We start from the raw sequence: 21,383 nt of genomic DNA, 5'->3' as shown, positions 1-21,383 counted from the left end.
TCCGAGCATTCTGACAGCATCGGAGTCCAGCGCTGGCCCGCCGCGAAGCGAGCCTTGTCTTTGTCTGCCTCAGACGCCCCTGACAAGGGCCTGTAATATATTTTGAAGCCTTCTTTAGAGGCTTTTACGCCCCGTGAACGCCCGTGATACTGGATCTGTACTGCCATTAGGCAGATTTGCAGGTGGTGTTTCCTGCTGTGGGGTCTGTACTCGTAGGCCTTTTTACACCCTGTTTCCTTCGGGGTCAGTGGCGCAGTTTTTCTGCAGGGACCTGTGTTAGGCAGACTGCCCTTTTTACATATATTGCACCAGGGCGTTTTGGGTCCTAGGCTTTAAGCCTCTAAAATTGCGAGCTTCGCCCGCCCATATCCCAGCTGCTGCCCAGCCATCCTTAATTTGGTGAACAACTTGTTCAGGGTTTGGCCATATTTCTTCCACTTATTATGGACGCCTCCCACGACGCTGGGTATGAGGAACAGTGGGAGGAGGACCCCTTGGGGGCAATGCCCTGGGGTGATGACTTTTACAATGCGGTGGATGAGTCCATTTATAAGGCGGTGGAATTGGCCATAACCCCTTTAAAGGAGCGACTTTTGCAGAAAATTGAACAAGCCTGTGAGAAATTGTCTAAGGCCGCACGGGCCTCGGCTTCTGGATCAGCTGCCATTGCTTCTACTTCAGGTGCACAGTCACCTCCTCCAAAGCGGGCTAGGGTTGTGGTAACGGGTTCTGATCCCTTTGCTCGCCTTAAACAGGCGTTCCTTTCCAGTTGCAAGCCCCGTTAGACTCTGTTTCAAGTCCGCCACCGGTACCTTCTTCTCCCCCAGGAGGAGACCCGGATGATCAGGGTGATGGGGATGCTTCTCCGGAGCGATCCCGCCCATGGCTCCCTGCCAAATCCCCTGTAACAGACACGAGTTTGTGTGCCGATATGTTGGACCCGGATGATGTTTTACATCCACGATCCTCTGATTGGGCTCCGTCAGAAAAGGTCGCCCAGTATGTGGCCAACAGAATTCGCCGACCTTTGGAGCCAGCCACTCGTAACTGCCTTAGGGCAGACTGTCCACGTTCCACCCTAAATGGCAAAGTGGCGGCGACACCCAAAATTGACCCCAGAATGGCGACATTTCTCCAGAAATTTGACAAGGACCCCAAAAAGGGGATAGACCGTTCATGGCGTGCCTGCCAAGATAAACTTTTAGATATCTTGGGGCCAATTACAAAAATGTTAGATATGACAGAGGAGCGTTACAACAAACAAATGATGGACGGAATGCTGACAATGCAGACATTCTCCCCCAGTCAAGAGATCTGGGTTAAATCCATGGTTCTTTTGCCCACTACACTACCCCAGTTTAGACATGGCCATATGCAAATCAGTCTTGACCCTGTGCCTCATGGGAACAGTCCAGCCCGAACTGCCAAGCCATGTCTTCCCTGGACCGGAATCAAGCATCCTAGGACCGGTTTCTGGCTATCAGCCGTCATCAGCCAGGATAGCTTGACTCCAGTGGCGTAGTGAGCACGGGTCCCACGTCATCCCAGATATGGCAGAGGAAGCCAAGGTTTCGGGCTCTCTAATTTCTCCAGACCATCTCTCTTCTTGGGCCCAGAGAGTGGTAGTTTTTCTAGGCAACGCCAACTGCGCGCTGTCCACTGAGCAACGCAGGTCTCTTCTCATTAAGGTGTCTCCCCAGCTGGGAGACCTTGCAGACACAGAAGCGGGTCCTGTAGCTCAAGGTGGCCTCTTTGGGGAACCTTTCATCAAAGAGCTAGGGAAGTTTGTTAATACTTTCACCTCCCTGGACAGAGCCCAATTTTCTATTAGGAAAGTCTTTCGCCCCCGCGTTTTCAGAGGGGCCGGACGAGGCAGAGGTCGCTCGTCCAGCCGTCCAAATCAGACCAGAGGACAAGGCTCTAACCAGGGGCAGTACCAAGATCAAGCACGCTTCGAGAACTTCTACCCCACCAGGGGTAGACGAGGCAGGAACAGAGGCGGCTCCAATACTTCCGGTGAGTGTTCTCCCTTCTTCCCATCTAAAAGTGGGGGGCCGTCTGGCGCATTTTTTCCCAATGTGGACTTCCATCACGGGGGATGCTTGGGTGCTTCAGACAGTCAGGGGTTTCCATATAGAATTCCTCGGCTCGCCGGTGCAATCAGTGCCCCCCAGGCCACTTTATTTTTCAGAGGTAGACGCGAAGCTCATCGACCAGGAGGTCGAGGCCCTTTTGGCCAAAGGTGCTATAGAAAGAACAGTGTTGCACCCAAGAGGTTTTGTCAGAAACCTCTTTCTGGTAGACCAGGTGGACGGAGGTCAACGCCCAGTTATCAATTTACGGGAGTTCAATGAGTGGCTAGTCTACCGCCACTTCAAGATGGAGGGAATCCATCTCTTGCAAGACATTTTGCGCCCAGGATATTGGTTGGCACGCCTCGATCTCAAAGATGCTTATTTGGCGGTGCCAGTCTTTTCCCCCCCCATCGCAGGTTCCTTCAGTTTCAGTGGCGTGGCAACACCTACGAGTTCACCACACTTCCTTTCGGTCTCTCCTCCGCCCCCTGGTGTTTCACCAAGGTCTTGAGACCGGCAGTTTTACGCCTGCGGGCGTCAAGACTCAGACTCATTGTCTATTTAGACGATATCCTGCTGATGGCGCAAGATCCGAGCACCTTGTCACGACAGCTGCAAACGGCTGTAAATCTCCTGCAGAACCTGGGGTTTGTCATAAACGAACGCAAATCTACTCTGGTGCCTTCGCAAACAGTGGTTTTTCTAGGTTTCCTGATAGACTCAGTGGCTTCTACCCTCAGCCTTCCTGCACGCAAAATGACAAATTCGCCACGAGCTTCGGAGAGCCTTAACTCTGACTCGAATCTCGCTCAGACAGTTGGCCCGGATAGTGGGTCTCCTATCGGCATCCATCCAGGCCATCTTCCCGGGACCCCTACATTACAGGGCTTTTCAGCGCCTGAAGGCGGTTCATCTTCGCAGGGGTCATCCTTATTCATTCAAAGTGTCCTTAACGGCGGAGACCAGGGAAGAACTACAATGGTGGTTGACGCACATGGAAGCCTGGAATAGGCGGGCCATTTTCGGTTCAGCACCCGATGTGGTTATCGAGTCAGACGCGAGCAGGTCAGGCTGGGGCGCGCGTTGTGGCGACTTCACCACCGGAGGAGTTTGGCCTCTGTCGGAACAGCGGTTGCACATCAACTGCCTGGAACTTTTGGCGGGTTCGTTTGCCATCAAGTGTTGGACCAGAGACTCAGTTCGTTCGTGTGTCCTCCTCAAGATGGACAACACTTCCGCGGTCCGTTATATCAACCACCTTGGGGGCACTCGCTCAAGAGCACTTTCGGATTTGGCGGCGAGTCTCTGGCAGTATTGCCAGGGCAGGACAACCAGGTGGCAGATTTTCATTTACGCTACTTTCACGATCTCAGTCTCTCGAAGCTCCATCCCGGGGTATTTGCGGATCTACAAACCCTTTGGGGGCCCTTTTCAATAGATCTTTTTGCCTCTCGGGTAGACTTCCAACTTCCCTGTTTTTTCAGCTGGAGACCAGACCCCCTGGCGGAATGCACAGATGCCTTCCTTCAGGGTTGGAGGAACGAACAGGGCTACGCGTTTCCTCCATTTGCAATGATAACCCGGGTTTCAGCCCAAGTTCGCCAGCAGGCAGCGTCCATTGTTCTGATCTCGCCGATTTGGAGATCTCAAGTCTGGTTTCCGGTTCTACTGGAACTTTCCTGGGATTCTCCAATCCTACTCCCCCAGTTTCCCGATCTTCTTCTGAGTCCGGACGGGTTTCCTCACCCATTGATCGAACAGGGTTCCCTAACACTGATGGCGTGGCGGATTACAGGGGACGATGGACGTCCCGGGGCTTTCGGGAGCTTTAAACGAGCATAATCCTCGCCTCTGGTCCTGACATAGAGTGAAAAATGTCCTAGCTAACGGAAAGTTTCAATTCTATTAAGGACTCGGAGGCGAGGATTATCCCACCCAGGGTACATCTTCATTGTCCTCCCTCCCTCGTAATAGGGTGAGTCAAGTGTTTATGTACCTTTCCAGTCGACTGTTGATGTATATGCAATGTTGTTTCCTCCACAGAGCTAAACCTTAGCCATGACTGTCGCTTACGCCATCTTATTTTCTTCCAGGGGACTCGCACAAACAGGATTCCTGAAGGGTTTTACCTGGTTGACCGAGCGACGAAAGAGGAGGGGCAGTCATAAACAAAGGACTTTCAACCCCAAGGGGACTGCTGATTGGTGCATAAGGAGGACACTCTAGCCTGGGACAGTCTATGATTAAATTTGTTTATTCCCTATGTTGCATGGGAATAGTAGTTTATTTGTTTGACTTTGAAGAGCTGCAATATTAAAGTGAAGAAAGCTAAAGCATAATCCTCGCCTCCGAGTCCTTAATAGAATTGAAACTTTCCGTTACGTCAGCTAGGAAATTTTTCATTCATCACTCATATCTGTTTTCACAAGGGAGTAGGAGATGTTGCAACGGCCCCTAGCCTGTCCTCCAAGGGCTGCACCACACTCTCCCCATGCTGCACTTACTCGACACAGAGGGGCGGCAATGACTGCATATTAAATACTGCTGCACAGGGTAAATAAAGCAGATAGAAGGGTTCATGGGAGTTCCTTCCTACGGATGCAGCTCCATATATCCATATATTCCAGGATCACCGCGGCCAGAGAGCGGGTGATGGATGATGAGGCCAGCAGAGCTGCACTAAAGTGGGGTCATCTTGCAGCTGGCTCTCTAGCTCCCCATGTAGTGGATGCTTTTAATGGTCATTTGGACAATGGACAGTTCTAAAAAATGTTTACAGTAGGTCGGCATATTTCTAAAAATCTATACTTGAGAAGCGCTTTTTATCTTTAACCACAAATATATTTGCATTTTTTGCGGCAGCCTATCTTATAATGTGTGTAATGCAGGTTTCAAATAATGATTTGCGCATTTGAAGAAAGAAGACTAATGTCAAAACAAAGCTTATAAACTTACGAAGCGTTTGAACTAGCAGTGCTTTCTGTGACAGGCAGAGACTTCCTAGTACTAAAAATACACAAGTCACTATTCCCTGCTGCGCCAAACAGGATTCATATGTTAAAGGAATACTTTCTACATTTTAAAGTCTTCATGTTCTTACATTTTGTTTGTTGTGTAATTTACATCTCAAATATTTTAAAGATTCTACATGTTCTTCTGCACGTAGGGTTGAGCCATTCCACTGGTTCGGCCTTGGCTGACTGCAGAGTAAGAAGACATTGATAGAGTGGGCAGTTCCTCTGGGCCCAAACTTCCAAGTGGTCCAGCCCCTGACCCCCTTCCACAAGCACAACCAACGGACCATTGCACCATCAGAGTTTGCCCGTGAGGAGGTGGTGCTTGTTCAACCACTTGACGGTGCCGCTTCTCTTCTGGCCTCTCTGTTGAGACTACTCTGCAGGTATGTAATACTACACAATACTCATAGCAGGCCCATCTGATTTTAGGAATTGTCACACCTTCTTCTTATCTTCATTATTTGTGTGATTCTTAGAAACAACCCTTTAAATCAGTTGCTGCTGACCCTTATCTAAATTCTACTTCATCCTGCTCTTTAATTTTCTGAGTCTGGTGGTCCAGCCTCACAGTTAGGAGACATGTAGAGACCCCAGCAGACACTCTAGTGCAGCAGTTTAACCTTCTTAAGGCTGTGAGACCAGGGATTAATTTGAACCAGTGGTTTCTGGTGCTCGGCACCAGCACTTAATTGCCAACAGCAGCACTTATGACAGTCTTGCCACTTGGTGGTGCTGTTTGTACTATTTAGAGATGAGCACAGCAACTGTTGTATATTAATTCTATATACCTTACTGTTCTGCTTGGGTTTTCGGATCAGATAGAACCCGCTCATCAGAGCCTCACTAACCCAGCCAGAACGTTACCCGTTCCCTAGAACCTATTTACAATCCTACAACCACATATATCTATCACCTAAGGACAGGGGATTCCTACTATGCATACCAAGATCTCATAAGTGGCGGCCTCGCGGTCCCATAGGAACCCAGACCTCTCTGCCCATATGACAGTATCACAAGTGGCGGCCTCGCGGTCCCATACGAACCCAGACCTCTCTACCCAGACGGCAGTCTCAGCACAATCGGCGGCCTCGCGATCCTCTACGGATGCAGACCTCTCTGCCCATACGACAGTATCACAAGTGGCGGCCTCGCGGTCCCATACGAACCCAGACCTCTCTACCCAGACGGCAGTCTCAGCACAATCGGCGGCCTCGCGATCCCATACGGATCCAGACCTCTCTGCCCATACGACAGTATCACAAGTGGCGGCCTTGCGGTCCCATACGAACCCAGACCTCTCTGCCCATACGACAGTATCACAAGTGGCGGCCTCGCGGTCCCATACGAACCCAGACCTCTCTACCCAGACGGCAGTCTCAGCACAATCGGCGGCCTCGCGATCCCATACGGATCCAGACCTCTCTGCCCATACGACGGTATCACAAGTGGCGGCCTCGCGGTCCCATACGAACCCAGACCTCTCTACCCAGACGGCAGTCTCATACGACAGTTCATCCTATGATCACCATAACATACAAAAAGGGAATCAGTCTCACTATTCATCAGATCACACAAGGATTGCCAGTTCGGGCATAGCCTGTTCTCAGGTTTGAGGGGCTCCTCTTTCCCTTATTCAGTTACCACTTACCTGATCAAGGTTAACATCTGTTCATGTAGCCGCAGCTGACTAGAAGAATAGACAACCCTCTTATACAAGAACACACAGCATATGTTGGTTCACTACAAACTGGATACTTTATTACTCATTACACATACAATTACATAACATTACGATATAACACATAACCTGCAAAGAAAAGTGAAAGATTAAGTTGTACACTCTAATAAGAAAGGGTCGACATCACCTTAGTAGTATGTAGCCTGCACTCAGTGGTCATCTAGGCTCCCTTCTCGTCTGTGTCTCGGCTCGCCTGGAATCACCCTTCTCCGAGTCACTGGGACCTCTTCCTTATCGGCTACTCTCTCCTCTCTGGTTATTCTGTTAGGAAAGCATCTGTCTCTCAGTTCTTCTCCGCCTTCAAGATGGCGTCTGTCTTCCCTGGAATAAGTAGTAGCTCTACTGCTAACGGCTAGATGCCGCCTACGGACTGAACATGTAACTGCCTCAAACTTTCACTAATATAGAGGTGCATTTCCTCATGGAAAATTCCGACCCGTAACCTGCCGCCCACCAAATTCTTGTACCTCCCCGTACCAAGGACACGTTCCCAGCCGGCCGGCCTGATGTAGTGTCTTCGGCATGAAGAAAAATACAATCCTTCGATAAGGGCCGGCCTGAACCGGTTCTCTCCAAGCGAATAACACCTCATAACTAAAACATTGCATTTGACCTAGAAGAATCCCAAGCTGCCGGAGCAGAAAGAAAGATGGAGTCTCTCCCGTTTGAGGCCTACCAGGCCTGCATTCAGCACGGCTCCATGAAATACCCTCACTACAGGACAGGTTATCCCTAATACTAACGAATCTATCCCCTAGGCTATATGTGCAAGCCCTGATCTATGGGGAGGAGCACAGAATCATGTCGAAGTGCCTAGTAAATAGGCTCCATCCACTACTCTAACCCTTTGGCTTGAATGGTAAGAGACTGAAGTCACATTCAATCACTTGTTAACACAAGAAGGCCAGGAAAGTCGAGCAGAACATTTCACCCTTGACTTCAGTCTATTATACATTCATTAAACAGAACTAACATCTGTGGAAGAATAATATGAAACAAAACTAACTGATCTATGTCTATTACCAGGTGTGCAGAATTGAAGTAGTGAAGGAATACACTGAATAAAGCAACAGATGGAAATCAAAATGCCGATAGTAATCAGAATACCTCCTAATATTTGACGTAACATATGTAAATCAGGTAACCAATTAAAGAGCCAGTCAAACCAGCCCTGGTCAATGTGTTTTCTAACTTCTTCTGTTAAGTCATGTAGCTTATTAATGTGAGCTCGAATGGATTGTGTATGATCAGACAAGTTAAAACAACAAAGACCCTCAAAATCAGAACAATCGTGTCCATGTTTAAGCAAAAGATAATCAATGGCCGCTCGATTTTGCAAGATAGCCCTTCGTTCACCCTGGGCGTCTAATAGCATGTCCGACAGGACTGTAGAAGTATTATTAATGGATTTCACCATCCAGCAGGCCATTTTCTCAATAGATTTTGCATTATAAACTGCCAAAGCAGGAACACCAATAATTGAAATAGCCAGGCTAAGGTATTCGGACTTAGAATATAAATGCAAAGATGAGTCACAATCCTCCTGTAACCTCACTGTATCTCGAATCACACGAGAGTTGGCATTCGGATGTGATGAAAACATGAGCAAGCTTAGTCTAGTAATGGCACAAGGGCCTCCAGAAATATTTGCGGGGACATATGGCCAGGAAGTATTACCACATGAGAAAAGCCATCCGGCAGGTAGTAACATCGTGCGATAATGACTGGGGGCAACTACCATACTCTTGCAAGTCATGTTATTCTGAACAGAAGTACATATTTTCGGTGTCCTTTGAAAGCACAAAGTCCGTTCATGAGTGGTGAATGAGGTGGCACCTTTCAATTTTAAACGCATACATTCCGAAATTGCACTAGGATTACACGTAAGGAAGAAACACAAATCACCTTGTGTGATATTATAAGTAACTATTTGGGACTGGATGGGGGGTAGCGGATCTGACAGTTCAGTACACAAGGGGCAATACTGATTGGTAGCGAAATCGCCCAGAAGAACATTGGGGCGAGCGGCTGATATATTGAAAATATGAGTCAAAGTCTCCAACGATGCAGGGACAGCAACCAAACAAGTTGCCAAAATGTCGTTTACTGATCTCATCGGTGTCAAGCAGAAATGAGGGGCGCTAGTCACCCGTTTCGCTAGTGAAGTCCAAAAGTTCGATGACGAATCCCACGCAGCAAAGGAACGCGACACTCGGGTTTTCCACTCATCCCGGGTTGATGGGATCCCTCCTCTCTCGTCGCACCAGCCCGAAAACAGTCCGACGCCGACACATCCTGCAGCAACAGTCCAAAGAATGATCTGAAAGACCATCAAATACAGGCATTATTCATTCTCGTAAGTAACATTTGTCAGCCGGGACTGCTTCCCAGCTATCTTTCCCTGGTCTCATAACTAAAATGGTATTATCTTGACCGGTTGCAATGACCTCTGCTTGTTCAGGGGGATTCTTAGGCGACTGCACCCAAACTCTGGCCCCAGGATTGTCGGTGGAGCCAAAACCTTTCTGGCCTCGTACAGTTAGCAACGTTGGGGCAGTGCCTTTTACCATCTCACCACTGAAGACAGGCATTATTAGCAATTGAGCCACTCGGTCAGTTTTATGTATCAGTAGGTCAACCTCACTGCTATTCAGCAGGAGCACCTTAATCTCTCCTTGATAATCACTATCAATGACTCCTCCAAGCACCTGAATGCCTTTTACAGCCAGCCCCGATCTAGGGGCAATTAATCAGATACCACCTGGAAATTTCGGAACACCAACACCTGTCTCAATGATGACTCGATCTTTACTTTTTATAATGGTGTCATCCATGGCATGCAAGTCTAAACCTGCCGACCCTGGGGTCGCTCTGCATGGAGCCAAAGCTCCGGGAGTAATCTCCCAGTACATCACAGTCTCTCTGATCTCGTTAGGTTTAGCATCAACATTCGGAGGAAACAAACACATAAGTGGGGATTCAGCATTTAGAAAAGGGCGGTTATTCAAAATCAATAGCGCTTGAGGCAAAAAATCTCGCCAATTCTTATACTTGTCATCTGTTAATTTGCGAAGTTGGTCTTTTAGCAGGCCATTCAACCTCTCCACAAGACCCGAGGCCTGTGGATAATAAGGTATATGAAATACCCATTCAATATTGTTTTCCACACAGAATTCCTGTACCAATCTTCCACGAAAATGGGATGCATTATCAGATTGAATTTGGAACGGCACACCATAATACATCATAATCAATTCCAATGTTTTAATAGTGTTAATTGGGTAGCTTGCTTACAGGGAAGGGCCACCAACAGGCCACTGTATGTATCAACAATGGTGCAAACATATTGACAATTCCTACTCATAGGAAGTGGACCAATGTAATCAATCTGCCAAATTTGAGCGGGCAATTTCCCGCGATGTAAATGACCTTTAACAATTTGGGGCACTTTGCGCTGCCTGATATGCTGACAAATGGGACAATGTAGAATAACATTTTTAATTAAATCTAGGGGAATATAAATTCCTCGATCAGCAGCCCACCTGCTAGTGGCTTTCTCTCCAAAGTGTCCTGCTTTCTGGTGGGCCCATTTCGCCAATCCCGCAATATCAGAATCTTGCGTGTCCACCACTGCCTCAGCAATTTTAGATTTCTCATCTGCAATATTATGAAAGAATTTGTCAAGAGAGTCTATCGGGGTATGAGCATCCACATGGAAGATTGTAACAGTACTCTGTGGGAGCATTTCCCAAATCTCCTGCCATAATTCTTTTCCCCACAATTCCTTTGAATGGATTTTCCAACTATGGGAATGCCAAGTCGGTAACCAAACTGCCAGTCCATTGGCAGTAGACCAAGAATCGGTAAAAATATGACATGTGCCAGGTAACTCTTGTTTCAGAACTTGATAAACAGCATAGAGTTCAGCAAATTGACTGCTCTTACCCTCACCAGTTGTACTCAGCAATTTTTGTGTGATCGGATTATAGGACACTGCTTTCCAATGCCGTTTCGTCCCTATGAACCTTGCTGAACCATCCGTAAACCAGACATGGTTTCTGTCCTCTGCAGACAAATCATCACAAGGTTTACCCCACTTAACAGGAGACTCCTGTACTAAGGGTACGGAACATTCACTCTCAGTTTCAGTTGATGGCGCCCGTGCCACCTGCTCATGCAAAGATGCAACTCCTTTTTGTCCCACACGTGCCCTGTCTTGTATATACCATTTCCATTTAATCACACTCGCCTCTTGAGCGTGTCCAATTCGGTGAGTTTTCGGCGAACTCATAACCCACTGCATGATAGGAATTTCAGGTCGCAAAACTAGATCATGTCCCAAAGTCAATTGCTCGGTATCCACCAGAGCCCAATAACATGCAAGTAGCTGTTTCTCAAAAGGTGTATAACGCTCACCAGCATCAGGTAACTTTTTGGTCCAGAAACCTAACGGTACTCTACTCTTACCTTGTTTCTGCCACAAACTCCAATTCGCATAAAGGCCTTGTACAGACACATTCAAATCCACATCACCATCACATACAGACCACAAATCCAGAGCATGTTGAATTGCTTCTTTTGCCAGACTGAACGCATCTTGCTGTGGTTTACCCCATTCAAATGCATTCTTTTTACGAGTGACCTGGTACAAAGGGGTCAATATTTGACTCAAATGAGGAATATGCTGGCGCCAAAATCCAAACAAACCAATGAAGCTTTGGGCTTCTTTCCTATTTCTCGGAACTGCAAAATCAAGAATTTTCTGTTTAACCTGAGGGATCACTTCTCGGTGCCCTTCATGCCAATTTAATACCCAAAAATTTCACAGCCTGGGACGGACCTTGTAATTTATCCGGGTTGATTTCCCAACCTTTCTCACGCAAGCACTCAATGACTCTATCCAATTGGGTCTGAACATCCTCTTGTGATTCACCTTGGATCAAAATATCATCAATATAGTGACATATCTGAATTTGTGGATGATCTGGTACCTTAGCCAGATGCTCTGCCACCAGCCGGTGACATATCGTAGGACTATGCACATAGCCCTGAGGAAGACTTCTAAACGTCATTTGACGCCCGTTCCACGTAAAACTGAATTGTTCCTGACACTCAGGGGCAATCGGAATCGAAAAGAAAGCATTAGCAATATCAGTGGACGCATACCATGTACCTGGATGTTTTTGGATTCTTTCAATTAGGGTAATAACATCCGGTACTGCAACAGTCAAAGGGGGTGTGTGTCTATTCAATTCTCGATAATCAACAGTTATGCGCCAAGAATTATCACTCTTACGTACAGGCCAAACAGGATTATTCCAAGCAGAAGTAACTGGGGTTATAACTCCTGCATCCACCAACTCCTGAATAGTGGTACTTATCTCTTCATGACCACCTGGAATACGATACTGCTTCTGACGAACCACTTTTGTCGCCTGAGGAACTTTTATGGGGGGCATTCTTAAACGACCAACCCGTACAGGCCTGGACGATATATAATGTTTAGTTCCAAATTGGTAACATCCATCATCTAAGTGCAAAGTCATTCCTTTCAAAATATCAATTCCAATTATGAATTCTAAGAGTGGCACCACTAATACAGAGTATTCTTTTCTAGGAATTCTACCTATTCTCATTTCAAGTAAGGTTTGAACTGCGGGAGTTTCCTTTCCACCTAATCCGGTAATTGTAAAAGGCTGACCTTTAAACTTCTGTGATTTTCCATGAATAAGAGTGGCCTCCGTTCCTGTATCTACCAATGCTCGGGCCCTTTGGATATTACGATGTCTCCAATAAATATCAATATCTACATAGGGTCTATTATCTCTGTGAGCCCATCTGTGTACTGGAGCTTGACCTATTTCCTAGTCCTTTTTATTGTGTTCTGTGTACCAGGATAAATCAGGATAAAGACTCTCACGGTTCCTAGGTATCGATACCTCCTGTTCATATCCATCTCCATTACGAAATGGATTACTGTTCCCTGCATTGTACTGCGGGTTTCGATCGGCCAATATGTGTCGATCCTCTCTCCTTCTCAACTCAGGGGATTGATCCCTATCATCTCTACGTCTGCTGTTAACATAATCATCTCTCCCCCTCTCTCTTTCCCCCTCTCTCTCCCTGTCTCTCTCACGACGGGGGGACAAATCACGCGCATAACGTCGATCATCACGACGATCAGAGCGCCCACGGCGGTCGTCATCACCGCTACCGTCAGAAAAACCACGATCACACTCAGTTGTCCGAACACGCCGGGCACCCTCCTTTCGATCCAAGCCACGTTTGCGAAACATTTCCCACAAACGAGAAGTAGTCTCACCATCAATGTCCTCCTTTCGCACACCATCAGCCAGAAGAGCAAGAAACATATCACGTCTAGTAAATTTATTTTCACCAGGAGTACGAGTGTCAGGCCGGGACTGCCGTTCAGGTTTAAACCACTCACCCAACTCACCGAGTTGGCGTACCGATTCCAGCACCACAGATAACATGTTACCAGTCTGATTAATCAATAAAGTCATCATGACCTGCTTATAAGCAACAGGGGAAGAACGAATAATACGATTCCGCACAGAAGATGTCAAGAAAGCATCAAGCAACCGGTCAGCAGTATTCAGAAAAATTGCCGTTTTCATCACCTCCTCTTTGAGACGTTGCGCAGCATCGCGCAAAGTATACCACGGTTTGTCATTCACAGGCCAGTCAGACTCAGTAGGATATTTTTGATTACAACCCTCAGTCGCCAATTGAAGCAAAGAAATTTGACCACCACCATTAAAGTTACGAAAATGATCCTGTACAGTAGAATCCGAACTCAAGGAACAAAACTTCAAACAATCGCCAGCATCCAACATAATGCCAGCAGCTCCCAGTTCATAAAGGCGCACCATCCATGTGAGCAAGGGCTCACCAACTCGTTGCCGAAATCGCTGCAAAATATCACTAATTTCTTGTTGAGTAAAATCCTCCAAAGAGTCTAAAGCAATACCATTCGGAGCACCGGGAGCCTGCTGCACCTTCCGTCGAAAAACTGGATGTGCCGAGACCGCGGGATGAGCATCACAAGGAGCTCGACCAGTACACGTAGAGGAACAATCAGTGGAAGAAGCGTCGACCCCGCTCGAAGGACGAGCGCAATCACGGGGTGCACCATCAGAGGCGCAAGAAGCAGATTTACAAGCACGGCCGGAGCGAGAGGACTCGCGCTTGGCAGACTCCTCACCCGAGGAAGGAGAATCACTCGAGTTCCAGATATTACCATCCCATTCATCAGGATTCCAATCCAGTCCGGCTTTCGCCACGACCAGACGCACCTTCCGCGTCGAAACCCGACCACGCCGATTCTTGTATTTATAACGAGCAATTCGCACAGCCGCTCTCTCGGCAATAGTTTGGTACGTCTCAAGTTTGTCAGCAAGCAACTTATTTTGACACCGTAACAAAGTATGAGCATTCTGAATCTCAACAAAGTTCGCTTCCAAATCCTTATGCAAGTTCTGCAACTTCAACAACCTCTCATGGAGAAGCCTGTACGCAGACAGAACAATCCAACCTCTGCGCCCTAAAACGGGAAGCTCATCACCCTTAGATACCGGCGCCTTCTGTAAGCAAGTAATCACATTAGCCGGCTCCGCCAGCTCCAAAAAGAATTCCAATTCTCACTCAAACCAGTAGAATCAGCCCACTCACGGGCTAAGGCTTCATAAGGCGTTGAATCCCAACCGGGAATATCAACGGGCAACTTAAAAGCAGATTTCGACTTTCTAGAAAACATTTTTGAAAAAAAAGAGAAAAAGAAAAAGAAGAAAGAGAAAAGAAAATTATACGCAGGTAGATACAAACAAAACCACGCACGCGCCAAAGGCAAACACAATACAACCACAACGCACACAGGTTTCGTAAACGGTTCGTGACGCCAAATGTTCTGCTTGGGTTTTCGGATCAGATAGAACCCGCTCATCCGAGCCTCACTAACCCAGCCAGAACGTTACCCCCTCCCTAGAACCTATTTACAATCCTACAACCACATATATCTATCACCTAAGGACAGGGGATTCCTACTATGCATACCAAGATCTCATAAGTGGCGGCCTCGCGGTCCCATACGAACCCAGACCTCTCTGCCCATACGACAGTATCACAAGTGGCGGCCTCGCGGTCCCATACGAACCCAGACCTCTCTACCCAGACGGCAGTCTCAGCACAATCGGCGGCCTCGCGATCCCATACGGATCCAGACCTCTCTGCCCATACGACAGTATCACAAGTGGCGGCCTCTGGGTCCCATACGAACCCAGACCTCTCTACCCAGACGGCAGTCTCATACGACAGTTCATCCTATGATCACCATAACATACAAAAAGGGAATCAGTCTCACTATTCATCAGATCACACAAGGATTGCCAGTTCGGGCATAGCCTGTTCTCAGGTTTGAGGGGCTCCTCTTTCCCTTATTCAGTTACCACTTACCTGATCAGGGTTAACATCTGTTCATGTAGCCGCAGCTGACTAGAAGAATAGACTACCCTCTTATACAAGAACACACAGCATATGTTGGTTCACTACAAACTGGATACTTTATTACTCATTACACATACAATTACATAACATTACGATATAACGCATAACCTGCAAAGAAAAGTGAAAGATTAAGTTGTACACTCTAATAAGAAAGGGTCGACATCACCTTAGTAGTATGTAGCCTGCACTCAGTGGTCATCTAGGCTCCCTTCTCGTCTGTGTCTCGGCTCACCTGGAATCACCCTTCTCCGAGTCACTGGGACCTCTTCCTTATCGGCTACTCTCTCCTCTCTGGTTATTCTGTTAGGAAAGCATCTGTCTCTCAGTTCTTCTCCGCCTTCTAGATGGCGTCTGTCTTCCCTGGAATAAGTAGTAGCTCTACTGCTAACGGCTAGATGCCGCCTACGGACTGAACATGTAACTGCCTCAAACTTTCACTAATATAGAGGTGCATTTCCTCATGGAAAATTCCGACCCGTAACCTGCCGCCCACCAAATTCTTGTACCTCCCCGTACCAAGGACACGTTCCCAGCCGGCCGGCCTGATGTAGTGTCTTCGGCATGAAGAAAAATACAATCCTTCGATAAGGGCCGGCCTGAACCGGTTCTCTCCAAGCGAATAACACCTCATAACTAAAACATTGCATTTGACCTAGAAGAATCCCAAGCTGCCGGAGCAGAAAGAAAGATGGAGTCATCTCCCGTTTGAGGCCTACCAGGCCTGCATTCAGCACGGCTCCATGAAATACCCTCACTACAGGACAGGTTATCCCTAATACTAACTAATCTATCCCCTAGGCTATATGTGCAAGCCCTGATCTATGGGGAAGAGCACAGAATCATGTCGAAGTGCCTAGTAAATAGGCTCCATCCACTACTCTAACCCTTAGGCTTGAATGGTAAGAGACTGAAGTCACATTCAATCACTTGTTAACACAAGAAGGCCAGGAAAGTCGAGCAGAACACTTACAAAGATGACAAATAACTGTCACTTATGCCATTTGTATTGCTTTGGGGGCCTGGAATAGTCTGAATTGTCACACTTGTAAGTGTGTGATGGTTAATAGGTGTGTTTGTTCAGTCATTGGCAGCGCTGGCAGAATATATGCCTTTTTTTCGCATGCGTTTACAACGCATGCCATAACAACGTGGTCGTTACAATGACCGTGTTGTTATTCCGCATACCGTTACAAGGAAAGTCGGAAGAACGACTTGCTTTTAGGGGGCTGGATGTTGGAATTGTATAATTTACTATTCAAACTCCAGTCTGTGCGGACACTAGGGATGGTGTTGGATTTTAAATCCAACACCTTCTTCCCCCTAACGCAAGTCGTTCTTCCGACTTGCGTTGTAACGGTATGCGAAATAACAACACGGTCGTTCTAACGACCGCATTGTTATGGCATGCATTGTTTAGCATGCGAACAAAAAGCTGTTTACCAAACTGGCATAGGCAATGGGTGGTGCAAGCTGCATTGGTCTCCTGACAAGGGCCCTGGCACTTCCTTTTTTACAAATTAAAAACTGTGTGAGACTACAGACAAGTTGTGGATTCCTCACATCCTGATATTAGATGTGAGGATGCCGCCCACACTAGCGGAGGGTGAGTTGAGCCAGATGTTCAACATCTCTAAACTAGTAGAAGGTGAAAAAGTCATATACTCTAATGGAGTGATTCATTTGTAAAACAATAAGTTCCAGGGCCCAACATTTTGCTCAGAAGCCTGAGGACAGTGTTTCAAACATTGGGGATGCTGATTACCAAGGTGCGTAGTTTTAAGTCCACCCCATGCCTCAGCCATCCACCCCCAGACATTCCCTGCCTCTTTATCTCTATCTTGCAGGTTCTTTTTAATCCCTTCATTCTCCCTTTGGCCCTGTTTTTTGTCTTTCTCTTCCTCTTTCTTTCCCACTTTTGTGTTTTTTCTCCCTTGCTCTGGTTGATACTGTGATGAGGAAAAATGTGCTCGCCCCTAAAAATGAGGGTGGGAAGGCCCCACCGGCAACAACCAACTCAAATTCAATGCTGCTTAATGTTTGCCCAAACAGTTTGCCATGGATTTTAAAATGTTTAAAAAGACAATCAAAGTTTTGTTGTTGTTTTCTCTCCTCCAAGAAATATTGGATAGAAGTGATGCCCTTGACACCATGCTTAAGTGTATCAATTTACTATTGAACAAGGACATAAAACGCCACCCAAATATAGCATACCTAAAGCCCATCACATACAAAGCACAGTGAATAAATAGTGCAATATAAAAAACAGTAGGCAAATGCACTGATAACATTAGTGGGGTATGGCCTCTCCTAGGATGTGCCCTTAAACCTGACCTTTTGTCTTGAATTTTTGTCCTGAATTTTGACCCTTTGTCCAGAATTTTTACAGTCCTGACTTGAATTTGCCTCCATGTCAGGTGGTCACCTTATAACCCGACCTTTGCAGACTCCTAAAACACAAGCAAATAGCCAGTATTTTTCTCTTGGAAAGGTGGCAACCCTAGAGCCGAGTCAGCAAAAAAGTAATAATGGTGAGTGAGTGTCCCTAAACGTGTTAGGGCACACTCAGTGTTGTTTAAATACCCCTCACACACCAAGAATGGCCCATGGTGTCATGCTTCATCATAGGGGTCTTCCCGTCCCGCTGCGGGACGGGGCGTGCTGCGACCTACGACTACGTGGGAGCACTTTTGATGAAGTACTATGTGTGGTGTAAAGGGAGGGTCTATTGAAGTTGTGAATATGTGTGTGTTAAAAAGCAACTGGCCCAAGGAGACTGAAAAAAACTTTAATTAGTCCCAAGAGGGCTGGAGCTATTAAAAACAAAAGTGCGGAGTTTGCCTACGTAATGTGTGGTTACTCCTTGTGGGTCAACATGTTTCGATGCGGAGCATCTTCATCAGGACAGGAAAAAGATCCCTCCCAAATAGGAGCATGTGCTTAGTTATATACAAAAGTGAGACAGATGCAGTAAATGGTGCACGTATATACAATACCTAATCGTATGTATATGAATTTATATGTAAATGAGGATAATGCCTCATGAACCTAGAACGGGTGGGATCGTAATGGAGCCTCAATTGTGCCCTGACTGAAAATCTCAGCTACGAGTCTGTCCCTTCCGTGAGGGACAGACTCGTAGCTGAGATTTTCAGTCAGGGCACAATTGAGGCTCCATTACGATCCTACCCGTTCTAGGTTCATGAGGCATTATCCTCATTTACATATAAATTCATATACATACGATTAGGTATTGTATATACGTGCACCATTTACTGCATCTGTCTCACTTTTGTATATAACTAAGCACATGCTCCTATTTGGGAGGGATCTTTTTCCTGTCCTGATGAAGATGCTCCGCATCGAAACATGTTGACCCACAAGGAGTAACCACACATTACGTAGGCAAACTCCGCACTTTTGTTTTTAATAGCTCCAGCCCTCTTGGGACTAATTAAAGTTTTTTTCAGTCTCCTTGGGCCAGTTGCTTTTTAACACACACATATTCACAACTTCAATAGACCCTCCCTTTACACCACACATAGTACTTCATCAAAAGTGCTCCCACGTAGTCGTAGGTCGCAGCACGCCCCGTCCCGCAGCGGGACGGGAAGACCCCTATGATGAAGCATGACACCATGGGCCATTCTTTGTGTGTGAGGGGTATTTAAACAACACTGAGTGTGCCCTAACACGTTTAGGGACACTCACTCACCATTATCCCTTTTATTCAGTCTCCACAGTACCTCCTTTTCAAGGTGGATCCTTCTGTTTATAACTGATACTAAAGTGGAGGACGTATCCACCTTTAGCGCCTACGTAGGCCCTACCTCTACACTCCCTAATCTTGTTATATTTAGCAAAAAAGTAATGCCAGTCCTGATGAGTGGTGGGGGCCTTGTGATCTGCCATCTCCACCTTTTGTAAGGCCAAAATTCCCCCCTCTTCCTTTCTCTCAGTAAACCTGCTACAATCAGGTAACATAGAGCAAGGAGCTTCCTGATTCCTCTAATCTCTATTTGTAGTTCTTGGGAAAACAGTGATGTAAGTCCAGCGGTTAGGGTGTAGGTAACACTTAGTTTCTGGGAAGGGACAGCTTTAGGTAGCGCTGAGCCAGATGTTCAGCTTGGCTCTAAGAGCCAGTACGCAAGCCGAGCCATCAAAAGATGTTAACAATGTAACAAATGTCATGAAAAAATGTGATAAAGACTTTAAAAGGTGTTTGGACAAAATATTGAGTCTAAAATATTGTATGGACAAAAAATCGTGTCAAGAACATCAAGGACAAGAATATCGTGAAGGTAAGTATCTATGGGAAAGCAACATTTTACTATACTTAACTCCACATATATGTACCTTGACAATATATCGTCAAGGTACTTGGAGCTTTCCGTCTCTATATTTTGGTTTCCGATATTTTTTAAATGATTTTCTGTCCACACAATATTTTTGTCCTTGATATTCTGTCAGTGATCCCTTTAAAATGACACAAATATATATTTATTCAGTTATTCTATTGTTTTTACTCACTCAGTGGAGATAGAATCTTAAATCTGACACTATATACAGACCATGTACATGTATGGGCCTAGTGGTGAGATTTCTATCTAAAATTGTGTTACACTTCACAAGCGTCTCCTCGCAGAGCTGTAACAAAAGGAGTAAATGCTGCAGGAGAAACTAAACCTCTCTGTGTTTTTTAAGACAAAGCCTTCCACATAGCAGAGCTGTCTGGTTGCGGGAGAATTATTGGGGGCGTTCTGAAAGCTTCCCTAGGACTGCATTCAGCCCATTGCTCATCAATTAATTTGTGATTTGTAACTCACTTTTGCTTGCTTTCTATTTGTTGGCCTTATTTGTTTCATGCTCTCCAGCATGTCTTTGTCCCTCCCTCTCTGACTGGCTCATTTTGAGGGAACTCTGTTTTTCATTTTTCACGAGGCAGTCCAGATGTTTGTTTGTTATCTTCTGTATGCTTACTCACAGCAGTAAACTGCTGTATTCCTTTGAAAAAGGTTTTCTGCCTCCTATCTTTCTGCATGGCTGATTCTACTTATCACTGACACTCCGGTTCATCAATCTGTGTCTACCTGCTTGTTTATTGCAGTCAATGCCCTTTAGTAATAGCATAACTTAAGCAGTCCTGTTCCTCAATTTTACGCTGATGCCATGGGCACTGGAAGAAACACCCCCAAAATAACCATGCTGGAGTTCAAAAGTGCATGAGCAGTGAACAGGTCTTTAAACAATATTTTTATCTTGTCACATCTGCTGTTCATAATAAGATTGAGGTCAAATGTTAGGCTCTGTCTCACAGGGAGTTTGGTGTTGACTTTTCTTTCTCCACTGCAAAGTGACAAGATGTATGTGATTATCTTATTGACGTATGGGAATGTAAAAAGGCTGTAGGATGTTATTTTTTCTGGCACACAACAAAATGTAAATGCCTTTAAAGGAACTGTATATATGTTTCGGAATATATCAGAATTAGGGCAGTACAAATGAAGCACATTTTTTCAAATTCTCAAGTATGGTGGAAACATATTTTAATAGGATCAAACAAATCCATACAACAGGTAATGCTGATTTCCGCACATTAGAATTTGTGTGTTGTATAGTTTTATCAGTAAAACTGTATGTCTATGCAAATATAATGGTAATTTCAATTGAAAATGTGCACCACGCTACCATACAATGCATATTTCACTTAATGTAACTCCACTCCACGACATTCAACTCCTTTATACGCCACTGTCCTTCACTGTGCACCACTCCACTGTACGACACTCTACTTCACTCTACTCTACGCCACTGCACACCACTCCACTCAATGCTACTTCACTCTGACACTCCACTCTGCAACACTCTGCAAAACTTTACACCACTTAATTCTACACCACTCCACTCAACTCAACTATTTTACACCACTCCACTGCATTACACTACTTCACTGTAATCTGTACGCCACTCATCTACTTCACTTTACGTCACTCCACTCTATGACATTACTGCACTCTACTTCACTGTACTTCA

The 21,383-nt window shown here is 46.0% G+C and overlaps 1 long non-coding RNA gene across 3 annotated transcripts in view; it reads left to right on the top strand.

The window, feature by feature from the left end:
* The window catches only part of LOC146859991 (uncharacterized), a 48,878-nt gene that overhangs the window by 8,053 nt on the left and 19,442 nt on the right, over positions 1 to 21,383 (top strand). For all 3 annotated transcript variants that reach the window (XR_014979077.1, XR_014979075.1, XR_014979076.1), the window contains exon 2: positions 5,242 to 5,475. This is a non-coding gene — a long non-coding RNA (uncharacterized LOC146859991). The remainder of the gene's footprint in view (positions 1 to 5,241; positions 5,476 to 21,383) is intronic.

Source organism: Triturus cristatus, chromosome 3_1 (genome assembly GCF_964204655.1).
Source record: "Triturus cristatus chromosome 3_1, aTriCri1.1, whole genome shotgun sequence".
In the NCBI taxonomy this organism is placed as follows: Eukaryota; Metazoa; Chordata; class Amphibia; order Caudata; family Salamandridae; genus Triturus; species Triturus cristatus.
The sequence above is the reverse complement of the archived record's forward strand: the minus strand, read 5'-3'. Positions and strand labels throughout refer to the sequence as shown.